Genomic DNA, 19,904 nt, shown 5'->3' with positions numbered 1-19,904 from the left:
GGCCATCTGTCCAACCTCGTGGGTTTGCTCTGGGTCCTCCGGTTTCCTCCCACTGCTAAAGACCCCTATGCGCAAGCGAATTATTGAAATAAAATTAACCCAAATGTTAGTCCCAAAATGACCTAGTTGGTATCATTTATGGTTAGCACATGCACGCTGTATCATGAAGCCTGTCATTGAGTCAACTGGCGTGGTTTCGAATCACCAGTTGTACGTGACAAGGAGTAAGGTCGCCTGTCCAACCACGTGGGTTTTCTCCGGGTCCTTCGGTTTCCCCCCACTGCTAAAGACCCCTACGTGCAAGTGAATTATTGAAATAAAATTAAACCATATGTTAGTCCCAAAAGAAAATAATAGTGCTATATAGACTATGTATATTTTTATATCTGTTTTCTAAATAAAATTTAGATACTTTATTGACAGTGTTTGTTGTAATTAAGTTTCAGAAGGGAATGGGGTGTTTGATACCCAAATTTTTAGCATGTGTGGGTTATATCATAAGGGTGGTATATGGTTTCAATTCCCTGGTTATACATGACAAGGAGTCATGTGTTTTTTCCAGGTCCTGTGAATTACTCCTATTGCTAAAGACCCAAATGTGCAAGCGAATTATTGAAATAAAATTGAACCATGATGTGTTAGTCCCGAAGTGGGAAGGGATTTGAAAAGGATTTGCATATCTTTTAGTTATTGGATTAATGTAGGGATTATTGTATAACATTTAAATGGTTATATTTCCATCTCAAAAGTGATGTTAATTTAATGTTTGTTTTACATTATTGGTTTTTCGTACCATCTGAACGACTGTACGTTATCCCTTGCCGGGCCATTGTCCTACACCACTGACGGAGGGAAACACACCAGAAAGTCCTAACTGAGCCACTTGGTTCCGAAGAACGTCAAAAGAAAAAGTTATATTTATGTCAGATTTACGTTAAAATGGTCGGTCAGTTTACGATCATTTTGCTCATCTGTTTAACGATAATTTAACGTCAGCAAATGACGTAAATCTAATGTAAAGTTTACGTCGTATTTGCGTTATATTTACGTCATTTTCTGACGCAATTCTAACGTAAAGGTTACGTCATTTTCTGACGTAAATGTAACGTAAGTGACGTAAACTTTACGCAAATTTTACGTTAGATTTACGTCAGAAAATGACGTAAACTTTACGTTAGATTTGCATCAGAAAATGACGTAAATATAACGTAAAAATGACGTAAACTTTACGTTAGATTTACGTCAGAAAATGACGTAAACTTTACGTTAGATTTGCATCAGAAAATGACGTAAATATAACGTAAAAATGACGTAAACTTTACGTTAGATTTACGTCATTTCCTGACGTAAACTTATCGTTAAAAAGATGAGCAAAATGATGGTAAACTGACTGACCATTTTTACGTAAACTTTACGTAAAATTAACATCAGTTTGTTATGTGGGTATATATCTTGTACACCGTAAAGTTGATATCGTTTATGTCCCGCTGAACATTTTTTGCCTCGGGAATGTACTACCGATGGAAAATGATAAGGCTTGGGGGTCCCGACATCCGACTTAAGCTTCCGGGGAGTCAACAGCCATGTGAAACCATCCGGAGGCCTCGGGATAACGGCAAAATACTTTTTTTCCCGAGAAATTCCCTAAGGATCGGCGATGTCTCGCTTAAGTATCAGCAGACCTTTGCGGCTATTTGAATAATCGGGGATGCCTCGGGGGGAAAATATTGATCTGGGAAGTTCCGGTGATTCCTTCCCGGTCAGTTCGCCAGACAAAACGTCGGGAACACATCAGTGACATTTTTCGAAATTCTCCTGAGGGCAAAAACATCGGGAGCCATCGGGAGAAAATTTGTTTATTTCCACATCGCCGATGATTTTCTCCAGTGGGACCTCGGCATGACTAATAAGCAAATAACTTGTAATGGCAATATGACACAAATGTTCATTAGTCCTTTAAGATTATTAGTAATCAGTCAGGGTATACACCACTAATGGTTAGGTTGTGCTTTCAGTAAAGATGTGTATTAGAATTAATCACGTTTTTACACAAGAAGTGACATCTTTTATAATTAGTTACACAGCTGCTAATTAATGACTACTCTATAATTTCACTTTCTATACATAAACTGGTCACAATTCTGTGGAACACAATTACTGCTTTTTACCGAGAGACGTCTTGTCTAGTATTTCTTAAGTCGTGCTAATAACTACACGTTCTATTGATATAATACTAGATATAAGTCTAGAGTAACGATCACTTGTACCGTTTAATTTCATTAGTAAAAGGCCCATAGGCCAACGGTGTGTTTTTAACATTCGTATGAACTCAAACAGTTAAGATTCTTGAAATATTAGCCAGATATCAGTTTAGTTTCAAGTAGCTACCCAATATCATCCAAAGTCTTCGACATTGAAAACACGAATTATTTGTCAATTGAAATCAAGATGGGCCTTTGATATCCAATATATTAGACAAAATAAACATTTTACCATTGGTACACGAATCGTGTACCGTTATGCGTTTCAGTGCCATTTGTAACAAGAGACTCGAAGAACGAGGCTAGACATATTCCACAGGTCATTTCAAACAGTGACGGCATATTCTTATCTGGAGAGCATGCGCAATAAATACTGTCGGTGTAGACTGGAATAACAAGACGCTCGAGATTGCCATTCGATTGAGACTTCTGGCGTATCTCGCCGAACATAACTGATTTGAAATAAGAGTAAAAACGGAAACGATTAAATGTAAATCATTTTATATACATTCATATTACATTATTATATTTGTTGCGACCCATTTGTGTCAATTTCTAGGTCCCAAACATTAGCAATTTAGCTACTTTAAACAAATTGTATTGCACCAACAATTTTATTGGCCAAAATCTGCGTTGCGTGTTGGATTAGGTAATCAGTGTTTCTCAAACACCAGTAACATGGTCGTATGGACAGCTAACGACTAGAATTTGATTAAAAATTCAGTTGGGTTAGAAAAAAAAAAGTTTTATGACCTTTTAAACAAGTACCGTAGGCCAAAAGTTTTGAAAACTGGACTTTGACTGATCTATATTGAAGACACTGCAGTCGTTTTTAAATTTACCCAGTCAAAAGATCTTTTCACGTGCCCATACGTAGCACCCAGGAATCATGACGCCTAGATTGGAAGGGTTTCACAGATGCATTATGTAAGAGCTAAATCTGTCAATTGCTAGGTCTTCGTTTTGGCTTAATGGATTAAAACTTCGCAATTTAACAATTTATCGATAAAATAAATAATACAGACTTTGTTTTTATCGTAGCAATGGAACTTAACAATAGAGACAATATTGCCAAAACTCAATCACCCATAACTTCGCTGAGAAAAAAGTAAATTGGCTGAAATTTTTAATATATATATTTTTTAATATTATGTATTTATCAACTATTATAGAAAGAAATGCTAGCTCTTGATCTTAATCATACATACTGCACCTTTAAGTTCTTGTGAATATGACCCTGGTCATAAAAACGTGAATACTAGGTAAAGGGTAAAGCTTTTAATTGATTTGGTTGGCCGGGTCGGTTCTGTCTGTTACGTTAGTTTATGCTTTTTTTCATGGAAACTTTTAATACAAGTATCTGGTCGGCTCAGACTTGAATATAGATCGGTCAAAATCCAGCTTTCAAAATCGTAAACTTGTCTGAAAGGATCATAAAACTTTTTGTCTCACTCCTTTGAATTTTTAATCAAATTTCAGCCATTAACTGTCTCTAGGCCCAAGTTGTGCTATGGAAATGTAAAAAATATCTATGTGTTTCTTTTGAGTATATTTCGACAAGCCCGTCTTACAAATGGATCGGTGTTACCGTCTTAATAGGCACGTCAAAGCTATAATTTTGAAGACAACTAAGCTAAGCTGCGTAAAATGGATTTTTAGTCGTTTAGACATCACATTTGTACTCTGTAGGCCTAGTACTAGCACCATACGGTGTCAACAAGCCGCTCACTTTATCCTCTCTTCTCCATTTTCTTCTTCTGTTCAGTTCGTTAGACAAAGCTTTGTGGAAATGAAATGAAATGAAATGAAATGGGGTTTAACGTCCTACTTATCTGCTCCTAACTGGGCTAATGAAGACGGGCATACGCCCCCTCCGAACGACTAGACAGCTTTCCTTGTCAGGCCCTCCGAACGACTAGACAGCTTTCCTTGTCAGGCCCTCCGTCCTGCATCACTGACAAGGGGGAACCACGCCGGAATATATGGATGAACTTCCTTTGTGGAAACCAAATGGTTGTTCTAGGCGAAGTCGAATTTAGTATGACCGAAACCTTATGCACCGTATTTAAAACCCCCCACAATCTATACTTAATGAATCCCGGGTGCTACATCTGTGAGCGTCTGAGCTAAAAATACCAAAATACCTGGTATTACAAACATCACCATATATCATCTGGGGTTAAAGTTCTACTTTCGTTTATTCTAATGATCATCACTTTTTGGACTGATCCCGTAATGTAGAATGAATCAATCGCAGTTGGGCGCCATGGTAGTCAGTGGCGTATCGTCATTTCTTGGTGACGAGGAAGGGCAGAATTCTCAGTCCCTCTTTGGGGTTGTCCTAATGTTGTTTTCCAGACACGCCCACTAACTTGAGTAATTTAAGTTCATTGAGAAACGAAACCTTCCAAATTGTGTTTTTCGTGAAAGGAACTCCATCCAACACATTTAATTAACTAATGCGGCACCCCGCCTTCCAGATACTGATCATTCTGTTGTAATCGCAATGTACCGTGACCAGACACGTTAACCTATTAAGTGCAAAAAACTATCAAAAATAATTGGGGGAATCTACTTTTTTAGCTTTGTCCCATAAAACTGGCAACATTATTATGGTAATTTTAATATCTTGTCTGTGAAAAATACATAAAATGAGGCTTCGTTAGAATGCAAAGAGGCAATGACGGAATTTAATATAAAACGTGTCTCAAGTCTCTCAGACCCCCGGAATAGATACACTTTCTTAGATTTCTCCACCAATCGAGCTAATGAAGATGTGGATATGCCATACAGTGCACTATAAAGGGAATTATGAAACAACGAAATAAATGGAATTGGGTTTAAAGTCCGACTGGCCTTATGACAAAGGGCATGTGTAATAACGGTGGCGCAACAGCCCAATCTTGCTTTCATTTCCAACACAAGGAGGTGGGGACAGTATCTGTCGATCTAGGAGGACATTCAGCATAAAGGGTTGTAAGTCACTTTTGGACACAGTAAGTACATTACCCTACATGTGCATATTTGCAGCAACATTTTGTAGTATTTTTACTGTACACGTGCATATGTATGACGTCATACCGGTAGAATATTCTGGTGTCCGTTTAACCCGCAGTGCTTTGGTGTGCCGTAGTCCTTTTTAAGGGGGGGGGGGGCTTTAGCTTAATCCAACACTAACAACGATAAATGTAATAAATTAATAAATACTAAAATTGTACTTTTAATAAATGAGTGTCTAAAACTGGTAGGGCGAGCTGATCACCAGTATGAAGTATGAAATATGGAAAATATATACAAGTTTAGGGTAAAGTAATGATATAATAATATTTGATCAGTAGGGTTAAATTAAACATAGGAAACAGCTGTTTAGATACAGAAAAAGATATGGACACGGTAAGAACGCGTGTTAACTATAATTACGTAATATAAGGTTACATTAAGTATAAACCCAAACAGTTAAAAACACTTGTAAGATTAATGAGATATGAATTCGGACATTGATCCAGTGGCGGCTTCAGCCACCTGTGGTAGAAGGGGCAAAGCTGGGGCAAAGTCCAAGGTTAAGGGGGCAAGACGCGAGCTTTTGAAAAACTGATTGCTGGAAATGCAATCTGGTATAGTATTTCAGGCACTGATCATCGAGATAAATAGATCTGACCAGACACCGCCTGTCGCCTGACTATTAGTGGATCCGACCAGAGTGGAAAGTGTCAAACGACGGATTTGCGAACCTCGACGAAGCCCCTTCATAAGTGCCAAAGTAGCGAGCCCTTACGGAGGGTATGGGGACCTTTCCCCGAAATTTTTAAAAAATAGACAACCGAAAATGCAGTCGAGATAAATAGAGCTGACCAGATTCCGCGGCCGCCTGTCGCCTGCTCACTAGTTTTTCAGACCAGAGAGGAAAGTGTCAAACGAACGGACTACGAAGCACTCAAAATGCAATCTGGCAGTATTTTAGGCACTGATCGTCGAGATAAATAGAGCTTTCAGGATCGTAAAAAAAACCTTCTCACGTGGTTCAAGTGTAATTGTTAATAGGTTTACAACAGGATGGGTTTGGTAAGAAATCACTCGGACATGCAAGTTTATGACTGAGTGGGAATGTGGGATTCAATCACCGTAGAAGGTGTTGATTACCGAAACATATCACTGCATTGGTCAATTGCTGTTTTAACTAAAATTAAATAGTAATAAAATATATACAAAGATACACTATAACAGTTGTAACATGTGCTTCTGGTAATAAAAGATGCCCCCGAGCAAGTTTTGATGAGACCGTGATTTGTCGCTCTTTTAGTGACTTTGTCTATTAGTAGCTTAAATATTACACATTCCCCAATCTTCATTTTATACACTGCACGTTTCTGAAATTAATCGATGTGACTCCATTAACATCGAAATTAATGAAACAAGGATATTTTTCAATTATACATAGTACATCTTTTGTCCGTCCTAACAACCCGAGGATACTGGCTGATTCCAAAATTGATTTCGCAGGATGTTTTTTTTCCGGATGACTATATAGCCTTTGGGTGTTTTTCGTCAAAAGCACTGACCCTGCTCTTGACCGATTGTGTTGATGTTTGATTGATAAGTAGCTGTCCTAATGATTATTGGGCATGGTGTCTATTGTCACTTATATAGCAATGTTTTATTGATTAGATGGCACCGAGTCTATCAATGTCTTATAAACATGATACCGATCTGACCCTTCCACCGAAAGATTTTACTACATACATACTAAATATAGATTAGCCGTATAATTCATTGTTATAACCATTGGCAAAAACGTGATTTGGTTCATTCAGTATCCGGGGCCTGTATATAGTTTCTGGAGTTTGATCATGTAAGTCATCTATGTTCGACTTCTTCGGATGGGGTTTGTCGGCATAATTCACAATAAGATTCATTCTGAGCAAGTAAGCCCGACTTACTTAGGTTTAACACCAACCTTATAATTCATTCTTACCAGGGTCATTCTTGTATTTGTCCGCCGTGTTTCCAATATCATTGATCGTATAATTAATTCATCCATGTTCGACTAATTGGGCTAGTCTGAAGAATTCCTCAAGCTACTGCATGGCCCTCGACTGCATTAACACAATTGGTGTTCTTCCGAATTAGTTGAACGATAGGGGAAAACTACGTTATTTATTCAAACTATGACTGGTGTGTAGTGTGTGGTTTTTTTTCGGTTGGAGAGAAGTGGATGGGTATCGACCTACCAGTGCAGTACAAAGTCTATACGAAAAACCTATGCATTGTTCAAGTACGGATGACTTTTAAAAGGCCTATTCTAGATTTCTAAAAGCTAATTTATTATTTATATGAATACTTCGGTTTCATGACCTGCCAATGTAACTTGGATATGTTTTGGATAGGTTTATGAGAAAATTTAATCCTGTTCTATAGCTATATTCACTCAGATCACTAAGAATGGCGTTCGGAATCATTACCTCGCGGCCACTTATACCATAAATAAATATAATAGTCAGCCCTCAAAAACATTTGATATTAGAGTCTAATTGATACCGGCTCTTTTGTTGTAAGCTTAGACCTTATCAATCATATAAATCAGACACAATGCCAAGGCACAATAGCCATTAAGGAAGATTGGATAGGGTGTATCTCATTTTCAGAGACGAAAATAAATGCTCAAATTTGTGGAAAATGATTAATTGCCATAGTCTCCTTGAGGACAAGGCAGCAGTAAATATAGTGTTATATGAAGTCAATAACTAACCATTAAGAAGATCAGTGTAAGAGGTTCATCGTAATACTTGTTGGTATAGAGAGAAACAATAATGGCTTTTATATGGGAGTTGATCGGCTTATGATTTCTTTTATTATTAGCCAAATTACATTGTGTATTTGGGGGCCGCGATGGCTCAGTGGGTAAGACACTGGCTCGCTAACTAGGGGTTCTCGGGTTCGCTCACGGTGTTGGACGAGAAAGGTCGTTAAAACCCCTTTGAATTCAACGTGAAAACAAACGATTTTATTTGTGTAAATCAGCCTATTTACCTTGTCTGAAAATACTGAGACGTTCGGAAATCGTCGTTAGATTTGTTTAACGGGCCACAATCGCGTTTGTTCGTGGGGTTTTATGTCGACTTCCACCTAGGGTGATATCGTAGACAAAATTGATAATAATCGCGAAAAACACTAATATAAATTCGACCAGTTTATAGACATGTGTTTCCAGACATCATGGAACTTGGAGATGTATGACCAACCACAAATAGAAAATGTTTCAATGAGCTTCATATAGTTGTAAAGGTTTGTAATCATAATTGTTATCATTTAAATTATAACTGGAACCGCCCCTTTAAGCCGAAGCTTGGTAGACCGTAATCCAAGGACTTTGAACTAAATGGGGTTTAACGTCCTATTTTTCATCTGCGGCTAGGTTAATGAAGACGGGCATATGCCACGAGGGACATTTTAACCGGACAGCATTCAAATTCCAACTGTCAGTAGTTCTTTTACATGTACGCCAATATACGGGACCTATGTTTTTCTCCCACCCGAATGACTAGACACTGTCCTTGTCAGGTCCCCCATCCTACACCACTGATAAGGGGAAACCGTGCCGACAATCCCCGAAGAATAATTTCTTATTTATTTGCCACCTCCGGTAGCGTTCCCGAGACATGGCTAGCGAGCCAGCGTCTGGCTCCCTCGGGACAAAGGCCACTAGCATGTCGTTTAGATATAGAAGTTCGGTTCTAGGAGCAGACAATGATGCAATAGAGAGTTAGTAAGTTAACGTCGTTGTCTAGACCAGTGATTCTCAACCAGTGTAGCGCGAGATCTTCCTAAGTGCCGCGAAATTTTGAACGGCCTACTATAAGGAAATGTGAAAAACCACGTGATCCCAATTGATAATTTCAGAAACTATAAAAAGACCCGTTGTCCCCTAGTAGTGGTTCTGTGTTCTAGACTCTGGCTCTTTAACCAGGAGGTTCCGGGATTAACTGAGAAAATTCTTTGGGATTTTTTAGCCTGCTTCCCCCTTGTCAGGTATAGCAAGAAACGACGCCTAGTCGACGTCCGGCGTACACATTGACGTGCTTGTAAAAGAACCCTTTACAGTCGGACATTGATGAATAATATGCTGAAACGCAAATGTTTAGGCAAAAGTCCCGGCTTTATAAGCAAGGTTAATGTAAAGATCTATACGTAGACCACATTTCATTCCATTTGAATTATCTCACACTGCCCCTTTAAGACGCACAAATGGATGTTTATTTTGGTATTATATCAGCACAAAAACAAGAGCAGTTTGCAGTTTATTATTGTTACAACCTGATAATGACATATTCAAAAATAAACAGTAAAATATTGATTTACTTCATTTGTTATCGTTTCTACTGAAACTATTTTTCTACAGGAAAATGGCAGATTGTTTTGACATGGGATGATATTGGACTCAAACAATAAACAAACTGCCAACATTTTTTTTATTTTGTCTATCACGGGTGGAGTTTTCTTTGATAATCGTTCACCCGTGTCATATTTAAAACACTTGTTTAAAGATCCATTATGTAAGATTTAGATAAAGAGCTGACAGTTCTCTCTATAATAGTTAAAAACTAGATAATGAAAAGGGAATATCCTGAAAATTTCAGTCAAATTACTTCATTCTCAGCGACGTTAGGGCTGTTTGAAGAATATCGGAATCTCGATCGTCATTGCTACTGTTGTTGTTACGATAGTAAGTGCCGTCTCGATGATCCATTTGTTAATTTAATCATCAAACGACAATTGTGTTTAAGTCCGTTGAAAATCTCTAGAATCCGATGGCATCGAGAGTTGATTATGTTCTTGGCAAATTAATACATGTCTAGTTGATAACTTATATAACATTTAAAGCCTTAAGAAAGACCTGCAATAGGCAGATTTAGCTCTTGCACTATGCATGTTTAAGATGGAACTCTGAGGATAGACCGACTGTTATCGATAGTCAATAATTATTAACCATTTTAACTACCATATTTTTACCCCACCCCCTCCCCACGGTCCCACACTTTTGTTTATGACCTTGTCTGATTTTTTTTTATTGGGGGGGGGGGGGGCGAATGGTTAGCACGTGCGCGCTGTATCATAAGGTTTGTCATTGAATCAACTGGCGTGGTTTCGATTCCCCGGTTGTACGTGACAAGGAATAGGATCGCCTGTCCAACCTCGTGGGTTTTCTCCGGGTCCTCCGGTTTCCTCTCACTGCTAAATTAAATCATGTGTTAGTCACGATATGGCCTAGTTTGTGTAGAGTGGACATTAAACCCCATCTCTCTCTCTCTCTCTCTCTCTCTCGGAATTTTTATAATGTTCTATGACCATGAATAGTCATGGCTACAAGGTAGCACTGACAGCAATTATTTTGTTGACAGCAGTAAAGATCATTCCGAAACTCCAATTCGAGTAACTGCTATCTCTAATAATTAACTGTCTTTTCGCTGCCTAAGAGACAATGAGTCATTGACAAATAGATAACACACGAACTGTCTGCTGAAAACAATCTGTTATTATATTTTACAACGGAGCTCAAAAAGGTAGCCTGGATATCGTCTTCTAATTTTAGTGCCAGACCCGACTACCGAAGTTCGCGGAGATTTGAATTATCGTGTGTTTTGGGGGTACGATAAATGAACAAGTTTTAATTGCCTCGATGAAGTGTTATCTTCAAGCCTTTGCATTTGCAGTCAATCCTTTAATTGTAGCCTACTAAACGTAGTCCTTGCAGACCCGAGTCCAAAGATTTGTGGGTATTCGAATTATAGTACGATGAATGACCAATTGACTCGATGTAATATAACCTTAATCCTCTACATTTGCACTCAACACTTTATTGTTCGAAACGTGGTGCTTGTAAGCGAATGAATATAAACCATATGGTTCTGACTTATGTAAGGTTGATGTAATTTAATTTGCTTGAGTCATCTATTGGGAATTTAGTTATGCCTTTGATAGGGTGTATCATAACTCCCCCTGCTGGTTCTGAAGAAGGTTACATCAATATGGAGATTAGGTCTATAATTCAATATAAATTCTATAAGACTTTGATCCTAGTCTTCTACTGTTCGTGTGAAGTCTTGCAATACAGTACAGAGTCGTGACATGGTAGCTAGCATAAAACATACGAAACTTACCCTGTCTGTCTACAATTAGCTCCGCTTGTGGCACAAAGCTGGTTGACCGACAGTTTAATTCCTAAATACTAACTATGCGTCAAGAATTTTGAAAAGTATTTATACTGATTCCATTTAATACAATTGAAATTGTGTATTTAGTCTTTGTATGTATGAAAGGTGTGAAACGAATTAGAACCGCATAATTTTTGAATATGGCGGCTATTCGGGACAGGTCTAATCTCAGAGTAGATATAGTTCTCTATGTGCAGGATAAGTATAACGTTGATTCCGGTCGAAAGAAAGCCGATAGTAGCGCTGAACAGAAAAGATGAGTGTTTAAATAGGTGGTATAAATAAAGCAAGGCGGTGACGTGAAATCTTAAAACGTTGGATAGATTTTGGTGTTTCAGTTGTTTGACAGGTACTCTATTGTCTCATAGGATAACGCGAGTAACTCACTTTTTGAGTCTTTGTAACATCATAATAAAAGGTTTGTTTGGGTTTTTTTTGTTTATTTGGGGTTGTTTTTTTTTTGGGGGGGGGGGAGGGGGGGGGGAAGGTTACATTATTTTTTTGTCTATTGAGATTTCCGCTTTTTATAATAAAATGATTAGTATCACAGCACCTTGGCTCTTTTTTTTATAATGACATAGTAAAACATGTTCTTAGTAATCGGATAGCGGGTACATGTTTGAGTTTTCTAATTAAGGCAGCGGCAAATCTAATTTCATTCGGAGACAAAAACAAAATGAGTCACAATCGGGAATATTTTCAGTTGAAGCAGTATCTAGTTAAAACAGAGCAATATATCTAACTAAATGAATATCATTGTCTTTGGGTTAAAAAAAGGATCTAAGAAAGGTTTTGTTTAATTGCAAATGTCAAGGCAAAATAAATAGACCAAGAAAAAAATTTTCCCCAGGGAACACGCAATTCATCACGACTTATATTAACAAACAAACAAGCCAATAACCTATAGAAACGTAATGTTTAAAGGTCTTGGTGGTGAGACAAAGTACTCTTGGACTTATATACGAACTTTGTATTCAGTGTGATCCTTGCCTTTACCGAGACGGTCCATCGGGATTTTATAGCGTGGTTCCTCCTTGTCTGTGGGCCTACCGAGGGACAACGTATAGTCGCTTGGATGGGACGTAAAATATCCCTTGGCAGGTGGAATTCGATGTAAGAATAGGATGTATAGCGCCGCTGTCCGGGCAAAATTCCATCATAGCACACTGTATGTCCTTCTTCATTAGTAGAGTCAGTATGTCATTTATATACCAATTCTTAAAGTTATAATTTAATATGGCATGTTAATACAGAAGAAAAAGAAGACAAAATCTGTGACAAAATTTGGCTGTAACTATCACCAAGTAACAACGAACAATTGAAAAGTTGTACGGTCTATATTGTTGTCAACCACTGTCCGTCCGTCGTCATGAACAGGTCTGGACGGGCAAAGAGTTTTTTTTCTATCTTGCTGTGCTTATATTGAACTAAAATCTATCCAAATCTGAGCAGTGCATTAATTATTCGCTGAATTAGAGTTATTGCTCCTGCCATCGAAACCTGTTTTTGAAATCGTTCTACAGGGCAAAGCATCTCAGGCTATATTTTAAACTTGCTTAGATGAACCCCGTTGAAAGTCATTTATTTGCGGAATTAATTTATGTTCTGATCCTTATTTTTATCCCGGTTGTACGTGACAAGGAGTAGGGTCGTCTGTCCAATTTCGTGGGTTTTCTCCGGGTCCTCAGGTTTCCTCCCACTGCTAAAGACCCCTACGCGCAAGCGAATTATTGAAATAATATTAAACCATATGTTAGTCCCGAAATGACCAAGTTTGTGTCGAGTGGACGTTAAACCCCATTTCTCTCTCTCTCCCTTATTTTTAGACGTGTTGGGATTGCTCGATTAAAAGACTTTCTCCAACTCTTTCGACATTATACTTCCAGCATCATTTACTTGTCACCAAAGCCTTCTTCTTCGCCTTCTGGGTCAGATTTGTGAACTTAGTTAGAGATAGTGGAGAAATTACACTGAACAAAATAAACTTTTAGAGATAACAAAGAAAATTTCCGAGGCTTCCGAGTTTTCGGTATGGCCACTTATTTTGTGTCTATTTCAAGTTTTAATTTCAAACCCAAATACATACCGGAAACTCGAAGGATTAAAACCACGTTGCTTACGTAAGGCTACCTTAACTGTTTCCGCGAAATTCTAATGCATTTTAACTTCAATTTTCCATGGCTTCGGGTTACTAATGACGTCTCTCTTTCTAAAGTCCCAGTTAATTTCGCCCGCAAAATACTGAACGTATTCTGCAATAAAATTAAAACTGTAATTTTATTCAGGTTTCTGTTTTTTCTTCCACCGGTGTTCAGACAGCAATTGGTCAAATACGACTCTTAAAATGAAGGAAAACAAAAACAAAATTTTTTTTTTTTAAATTTCAGTCAGATTCTCTCTTGTATGTTTCTAATATACAATTAATTTGTTCACGCCCCGAGTTCACAAAGCATTCTCAAACTTAAGTTAAGAATTTACTCACAATTGTTTGCCTTATTTTAATTAAAATATATAGAGAATCTCCTACCAGTCTTTTTTGATATCAAAAAAGACGAGTAGGAGATTTTATTTATCACCCAATCCCTTCTTACATGTACAAATAGATAAATATAATTCTTTGCTGTAGATTTCACTTTTACTGAACATTACGGCGTAGTGATACATCATTTTTTGACAGCAATTCAACCATTGCAAAGTCCTTTATATTGACCCAGTGTTTCCATCAAGATCAATTGAATAACAATAGTTCATTTGTAATAAAAAAAAAGTTACTTTTAATAAGAAAAGCCCTTTATAGAACTTTCGTTGTTTTAATGTATCAAATACACCAATAAGAAACTATGTGCAAAGTTTTGTGTTGTGTTTCTTGATCAAAGATATTTCTCATAAACAGTGATTGAAAGTTGAGTAAATTCTTAACTTAAGTCTGACAATGCTTTGGGAACTCAGGTCTTGGTTCTGGTACTAGATCCTGCAGGCTGGAATTTGATATAAGAGTAGACCATAGTGTCGCTGTCCGGACAAAATTTCCCACATAGCACGCTGTATGGCATATGCCCGTCTTCATTAGACCTGGCGGCGCAGAACAGTAGGACGTTAAACCCCATTTCATTTCATTTTCGTCTCCTAACCTTCATTTTGAAAACCCAAAACATTTGATCTTCAACAATTAAGTACAAGCAGTTGGAGAAGCAATGAGGAGTGATGACAAAACAAGTAATTCGTATTCATCGGCCTGTTTGGTGCAAAATATTAGTATGTTAAACCCTATTTCATTTCATTCCCTAACCTTTAAGAATATGTTGCCTTGTACACGACACTCGGGGCTACTTCGAGAGAGATGGGGCTTAACGTGAACTCGGTGCTACTTAGAGAGGCAAGCGACCTTTCTACTTTAACGTGCAGGTTTCGGGGATTGAAACCAATCCATGACAGACCTTAAGTTAACCTTTAGATCATGTACAATGTGCATAATACTGATTTGAAAAGCGATATCCCGACGATATCAATTATTACTACAGGAATAGGATATCTGACCTCTCCGGACCTGTCCAATCAGTATTATCAGAATACAACATCCAATAACCGTTCCATGTGTTGATGTGGACTGTGTTGACCCCTTAGGTGCAATTAAATATTCCTTACACGCAATGGCTCCATTTGATAAATCTTGATACATATTGATTGTCGCATCTTCTTAAAACATCCAACTTTTATTGGAACATATACTTATAATGCCAGCCTTTCACGTGTTCTACGAATGCCAAGAATCGTGCCGAATCTAAACTTTTTCGATTCGTAGATAAATCGTGGACGATGTTTGAAGTTCGCAATTCATTTTTGAAACAAAACCCTTTGTGGCTCGCTTTCAGTTGAACTTCAGTTGTTGCCGATTGATTTTATCTTATTAAATAATCAGTATCAGTCCGACTGGGCTAATGAAGTGTGATATGAGGGAAATTTTGCCGGGGCTGCGACACTATGGCCTATTAATATTGAATTCCAACTGCCAAGGGATCTTTTATCCCTTATCGACATGACTAGACAGCTGTCCTTGTCAGGGCCCTCCGTCCTGCACCACTCACAAGGGGAAAGCCACGCCGGAACCCTACCTTATGTTAATGTCGACCATCTTACAAGGGCTATTCGAAGTGCAAGTCAATGATTACACGGATGGGCGTGGCTGTTTGCCGCCATGTCTGAATGACTAGAACACGTTGTGATTCGCACTCGAGGTATTCTAGTCGTGAGTCGAGTCCAGTTTCCTGGTCACTCGACTACCGCGGTTATGGATGTACGGTTTTAAGTTTTCTTGCAATATCCATGAACAAGATATGTAATTGAATCCTGACAGTAATCGAAGGAGTTAACATGCATTATACCTGTCATTGCTACTGTGAGAGGTCAACCTCGCTCCTAATGATTTATTTCTTTATGTCAGATTTGAGAGGTGTTTGGATTCTAATTGAATAGATCGAAAAGGACTTACACATTACATGGTTGAAAATAACCAGAAATTCTATTCTCTTGACAAACGATTGAAAAAATAAGAGATCATTTTGTTCTGAACTCGAAAATGTTATTCCTAATTGGACTAATCACGCCTGCACAAGTAAAGGGACAATGTTATCGTTCAAGGCGTTTAAGTGTGTGATAAAATACGTTACCCAGATTCCTAATATAATTCTGAAATAAAAATACATTTTGCCCTGCTTAACCCGTAACCCCAACACGCGCATACCGGATGTGACGTGTTGATAGGAAGTTAGGAACAGTCACAGTGAACAAAGGGGATTTTGGACCCAAAAAAACAAAGAGTTGCTTGCAGTCACGAAAATCAGTTCAATCATTTGCTTTAAAGGAGCTAAATCGCTAATATTCTGGACCTAGAAATTGGCACAAAAGAATCGCAACACACATAAGAATGTAATATGAATTTATATAAACTGTTTTACATTCAATCGTGTCCGTTTTACTGTGAATTGTCATCAGTTATGTTCGGCGAAATACGCCAGAAGTCTCAACCGCAAGTCAGTTTCTAGCGTCTGGTTATTCCAGTCAACACCGATATTATTTATTGCGCATGCTCTCCAAAATAAGAAGATGATATCATCGTTTGACATGACTTGTGGAATATGTCTAACCCCATTCTCTGAGCACCTTGTTATATTACAAATGGCGCTGAAACGCATTATGGTACACGATTCGTGTACCAATGGTAAAATGTTTATTTTGTCTTAAATATTGGATATTAGAAGCCCATCTTTTCCAGGTAAGATCACAACTCCAATGCTGATTTAAATTGCCAAAAAAATCGTGTTTTCAATGTCGAAGATTTTGGATGATATTGAGTTATGGACTTAGCTACTTTAAACAAAGCGACGTGGCCGCAATAGAGATTATGCACACGGAGACTACGTTTTTGGTTCTAGTGGTATCTGTCATTTAAAAATGTTGCTTAAATGAATATACGTATATTACACACTTATATTTGTTATTTTTTTTATAAAATGCATTATAGAAGAACGATCACACCATATAAAGACGAAATGATGAATCACCACATAATTGATAAACCTTACAACCTTACAATAAGAGAGAGAGAGAGAGAGAGAGAAAATGGGGTTTAACGTCCACTCGACACAAACTAGGTCATTTCGGGACTAACATATGGTTTTAATTTTATTTCAATAATTCGCTTGCGCGTAGGGGACTTTAGCAGTGGGAGGAAACCTGAGGACCCGGAGAAAACCTACGAGGTTGGACAGGCGACCCCACTCCTTGTCACGTACAACCGGGGTTCGAAACCACGCCAGTTGACTCAATGACCGGCTTTATGATACAGCGCGCACGTGTTAACCATTCGGCCATCCAACCCCCTGTTAGAGAGCCAGAGTCTAGAACACAGAACCACTACTAGGGGACAACGGGTCTTTTCATAGTGTCTGAAATTATCAACAAAAACAAAAGCTGTCAATAGAACTATATTAGTTCCACCATGGACCGTGTATAGATGGACAGGCAACGCCCACGAAGCTTGCGCGTAGGGGTCTTTAGTAGTGGGAGGAAACCGGAGGACCCGGGGGAAACCCACGAGGTTGGATAAGGCCACCCTAATCCTTGTCACGTACAAGCGGGAAGTCGAAACCACACCACTTGACTCAATGACAGACCTTATGATACAAAATAAGCCAGCAGTCTTAAGCGAGTGCATTTTCTAGCGTCGTGTTATTCCAGTCTACATACGCCGTTTGATTTGGTGCAATGTGTCTAGCCTCGTCCCTCGAGTCTCTTGATACAACTGGGACTGAAGCGCATTATGGTACACGATTCGTGTACCAATAGTAAAATGTTTATTTTGTCTTAAATATTGGATATCAAAAGCCCATCTTTTCCCGGTAAGATCACAACATGAATGTTGATTTAATTTGACAAATAAATCGTGTTTTCAATGTTGAAGATTATGGATGATATTGAGTTAGAGACTTAGCTACTTTAACATAAGGCAATGATGGCTTTCAATATAATCAGTTCGTTTATATTCGACGGGGATGGCAACAAGTTTAACTTCTTTTATTATTCGTGATATTGATACCTGATTATAATAATATCATAAAACAACGGATTAGATCTTCTCTAGATAATGACTAGGGGTTAACTAAAAATAAATGACAAGGATAAGCTAACTTGTAGTCGATATAATACGCATGGCTCAAACATGATTGACAACTCAATGTTTGACATATTGAGTTTCTTCTATTCGATGTTGGTCGGGAAAGTTCCTTGGAATTTCCGGTGATTGACAACTCAATGTTTGACATTTCGAGTTTCTTCTATTCGATGTTGGTCGGGAAAGTTCCTTGGGATTTCCGGTGTGGTTTCCCCTTGTCGGCGGTAACAGGTGGGGGAGGGCCTAGCAAGGAACAGTGTCTTATCATTCCCATGGAAAAAAACGAAGTTCTGAGTACACGTAGTCGTACATGTAAAAATCATCTTGAAAGTTGCAATTCAATAAAGAGTATCCGATGCAAAATGGGGGGTTGGATGGCCGAATGGTTAGCACGTGCGTGCTGTATCATAAGGCCTGTCATTGAGTCAACTGGCGTGGTTTCGAATCCCCAGTTGTACGTGACAAGGAGTAGGGTCGCCTGTCCAACCTCGTGGGTTTTCTCCGGGTCCTCCGGTTTCCTTCCACTGCTAAAGACCCCTACGCGCAAGCGAATCATTGAAATAAAATTAAACCATGTTAGTCCCGAAATGACCTAGTTTGTGTCGAGTGGACGTTAAACCCCATTTCTCTCTCTCTCTCCGATGCAAAATATTCCGTCTGTCACATTTCATGGCCCACGCCTGGCTTCATCAACGTGATTGGTGCCGAACAATAGGTCGTTAAACCCCATTCCATCTCATTTCGAAAGAATGATTTTACTCCGTGTTTGTGACTGTCTACACATCTGTGATTTCAGTAATTACAAGATTATCAACATGACTCATTCGGATTGAATTTGGAATTTCTATTATCGAAATATGTAATTTCGTTCAATCAATGCACGGAGAAGAATTTGCTCCGTGTCTGTAACAGACTAAGTAATCATACCAATATTTACATTTTTACCCACTTGACAAATAGCGTCTGGTAGATATCGTCTAATATTAGAATTCGCGTGATCTTAGGTCGTATTTTAAAAGCTGTTAAAGACACGGAAGCACGTGGATTTAATTTTAACATTTAATCAAGTACGCTTTCATATAAGGTAAACAGAATTTCTGTGGTAAACAAGAATTTCACTCGAAATAGAAATTTCAATATTACGATCAAAATGGAGAGTCCATTGCCAAGCCGCTAGGTTGCTTACGGAAAATTCATTTATCGAAAATTGCGATAATGTGATGTCGTCCCATAACCCTTACCAGGGTAGGAACTTAGGATATCGTCAAAATCTTGTTTTACAAAGCAATCACGAAGCATTACTGTGATGACGTCTTAGCCCGTCGCAGTAGACGTAGCACGCTAACACCTGATTGGTCAATACATCCTCGGAAAGGTTCGTGATTTCCTGCCTTCCCAATCGGCCTGACAACAGAATATACCATAGGTGCGTGTGACTGTACCAGAACATTCGAAATTTTAAAACTATATATACCGTATGTTTAGCAGTGTAGTACTTTTCACGATCAGACTGTTGATGGTTTAAGCATTTTCTTCATCAGACTTATAATAAACTAGAAGAATGCCCGGCTTCGCACGGGGGTCATAACCCCGAAACCGGAAGTGGTAGACTAACGCCACCTGGCCTATGTTACTCCCCGGTCCGAGCTACCCCTAAACCCCAAATTTCAGACTCAGGGTAGACCTAGTGTAGCCGCCAACCCCAAACAGACAGACAAAAAGACAGACAAACGACAGTCACAAATATTAGAAAAGATAGATATA

At 38.5% G+C, this 19,904-nt stretch overlaps 1 long non-coding RNA gene across 1 annotated transcript in view; it reads left to right on the top strand.

The window, feature by feature from the left end:
- LOC126827740 (uncharacterized) overlaps positions 1-19,904 on the top strand; it is a 63,472-nt gene that overhangs the window by 18,104 nt on the left and 25,464 nt on the right. The gene's annotated exons all lie outside the window — the stretch shown is intronic.

Source organism: Patella vulgata, chromosome 7, assembly GCF_932274485.2.
Source record: "Patella vulgata chromosome 7, xgPatVulg1.2, whole genome shotgun sequence".
NCBI classification, from domain to species: Eukaryota; Metazoa; Mollusca; class Gastropoda; family Patellidae; genus Patella; species Patella vulgata.
Note: the sequence above shows the minus strand (reverse complement) of the source record. Positions and strands in the feature narration are given on the sequence as shown.